General features: G+C 42.0%; 1 protein-coding gene and 1 long non-coding RNA gene across 4 annotated transcripts in view; one reads left to right on the top strand and one right to left on the bottom strand.

Annotated features, from left to right (window-relative positions):
* grin2ab (glutamate receptor, ionotropic, N-methyl D-aspartate 2A, b) overlaps positions 1-2,500 on the top strand; it is a 136,785-nt gene that overhangs the window by 55,865 nt on the left and 78,420 nt on the right. The window lies entirely within an intron of this gene.
* Positions 1-2,500, bottom strand: part of LOC134456156 (uncharacterized) — a 5,808-nt gene that overhangs the window by 1,848 nt on the left and 1,460 nt on the right. Inside the window, exons 1-6 of one of the 3 annotated variants that reach the window (XR_010036238.1) lie at positions 2,345-2,392; positions 1,591-1,701; positions 1,399-1,499; positions 1,015-1,125; positions 843-917; positions 72-163 (exon numbers count right to left, since the gene is read on the bottom strand). This is a non-coding gene — a long non-coding RNA (uncharacterized LOC134456156). Of the gene's footprint in view, positions 1-71; positions 164-842; positions 918-1,014; positions 1,126-1,398; positions 1,500-1,590; positions 2,157-2,344; positions 2,393-2,500 lie in introns of those variants that run through there. The other 2 variants (XR_010036232.1, XR_010036230.1) reach the window with 2 other exon arrangements.

The raw sequence follows: 2,500 nt of genomic DNA, 5'->3' as shown, positions 1-2,500 counted from the left end.
CATTGTGTGTGTGTGTGAGTGTGTGTGTGCATTAACGCCTGCTGTTGTGCATTGATAAAAAAAAAACTTACTTCATACATGCCGATGATATCCAAGAGCTTCTTGAATAAGTAGTGTGGCCGCCGACCCAGCTGAACAGCATTCTTCTCCTTTTACTTGTGTCCTACAGCCAAAAAATAAGCAGTTATTGTGATTTTATTGTTAAAGTAATAGGCCTACAATACAGCTGACATACACATTTATCCTGAACTGCGTTGTTGGGTCCTGACAAGCCAGTGGTAGTGAGAACAATGTAATTGGATGTTGAAACTAGTAGGGATTTTCCTTTAAAGGGACACTGTGCAGGAAATGGTCAAAAAAGGTACTGCAACTATGCTGCTCGTTGAAACTGGGCTGCCTATTGCCAAATTTGATCTTTGCATGAAAGTTTACTAAGTAATAAACAAATATTTTCTAGCATGGTCCAAGTAGTCATTTTTGCAGCTAAAAATGGCTATTTTTGGAAATTCAAAATGGCGGACCATGGAGAAGATCCCCCTTTTCATGTATGAAAAGTGCAATTTTTCAAGTCATAATGAATGCTTAGAATTTGATGGTGGTGGTAAGCATTAATGAAAAAGGTAACATAAGTGAATGGGCAGCATGAATTCTGGAAATAAACAACTAAAAATCTCACACAGTGTCCCTTTAAGGTTGTGTGTGTTTATCTGTGTGTGGTGTAGAGTGGGGCTGTGCATGCGCATGTGTCCGCATGTGTGTATGAGCATATGTGTGGTGTGTGTGTGTGTGTGTGTGTGTGTGTGCACGCATGGGCTGTTATGCATGACATAAAAAGATCTTACTTCCTACATCCTGATGTTTGAGGACTCCTCGGATAAGTAGTGTCACAGACCCAGTAGAGCAGTAGTCCTCTTGTCCTACAGCAGAAAAAGAACTATGAGTAATTGGGATTTTACTTTGAAATATATAGTACAACTGGTACACATGTTTACAATTCTTGGATCATACACTCACATTTCAGTGCCGCGTTCTTTCCTCGATGCAGACACAGCTCCATACACTTTAAGCGGTTTTGGTGCCAGGTCATCACGTCCATCGAGGAACGGACTACCGGAATGACTGTGCCTGCCGGTGCCCAAAGAGGAAGACAAAAAGACAGACAACAAGTTAGAGAGTTTGGCAGACAGATAGACAGAACATACAGTAAACCGTAGCAAAATTGTCTGAAGTGACACCAGACAGTAGTCATTCCATACACATTCACAGCATCAAAGAACAATATCAGGCCAGCTCTCATTGTTTGTGTGTGTGTGTGTGTGTGTGTGTGTGTGCGCGCGCACGCGTGTGCGTGTGCGAGCGCATTCACGCCTGCTGTTGTGCATGACATTAAAAACTTACTTCATACATGCCGATGATATCCAAGGGCTTCTTGAATAAGTAGTGTGGCCGACGCCGACCCAGCTGAGCAGCATTCTTCTCCTCTTACTTGTGTCCTACAGCTGAAAAATAAGCAGTTGTTGTGATTTTATTGTTCAAGTAATAAGCCTACAATACAGTTGATACACATTTATCCTGAACTCACTGACTTACATCTCTCAGACAATCCAAATCGGTTTTCATCGGTTTACTTCTTCAGTGACTTAGTTCCAGTTTCCTACACACCCAGCTGTCTTGGTAACAGGTCAGAGGAGAGAAGTCCACCTTATCCAGAGCAGAAGAGACAAAAATGACAAAACGTTTCAGAGCTTTGCAGACACACCTTCAAACAGACAACAGACAACCTTAAATAAATGTATGAAAGGCTTTTGTCTCACTACTACACACAACTTTACATTTTTCATTTACATAAACAAAACTATAAACCAACCAGTCTCTTCGTAAATACTGCAGAGTACAATATCACACACTCACACTAGAACTAAGTTACACACGCACGATTTCATGCAAAGCTTGTTGAAGTAGCTGTTGCCTATAGCCACAACTTTCTTTAAACCAGGAAACTTCCCTGTAGCGTCAACAAAGCAACACCTCCCTGCTCGTGAATGAAAGAAATTGGATAACTATTCCCTCCGTAATTTTGGAACACAACGACTGGTGAATGTAAACACGTTTTCCACGCGTAGCCTTCATCCGCATTTATCAAACAGCTACGTAGTAGAGCCACAGCCCTTATAAGTCTCTTACAGAATCTGTGGTAGAGCTACGACTCTAAACAAGCAAGCAAAGCACATACGAGATAAGAAACGCCAGTTGACACACAAACAATAAACAATTGTCGCGACAACATTTTCTTCCACAGGCAAGCTGCCCGAACACACGATGCGACTTACCACACCTAACATACCGGTAATATTTCATGCGCGAGCTATCCCTCCCTCTGCCTTTATCAGAGTTCGGACTTGTGAAAAGTGCAAGCAGTGTTGCCAAGTCCGCTTATTATAAGCGACATTGGGCTTCTTTTTTTGAGCAGTCGCTTTGAATTTTGTAAAGTCGCGGGTTG

This window comes from Engraulis encrasicolus, chromosome 1 (assembly GCF_034702125.1).
Source record: "Engraulis encrasicolus isolate BLACKSEA-1 chromosome 1, IST_EnEncr_1.0, whole genome shotgun sequence".
In the NCBI taxonomy this organism is placed as follows: Eukaryota; Metazoa; Chordata; class Actinopteri; order Clupeiformes; family Engraulidae; genus Engraulis; species Engraulis encrasicolus.
Note: the sequence above shows the minus strand (reverse complement) of the source record. Positions and strands in the feature narration are given on the sequence as shown.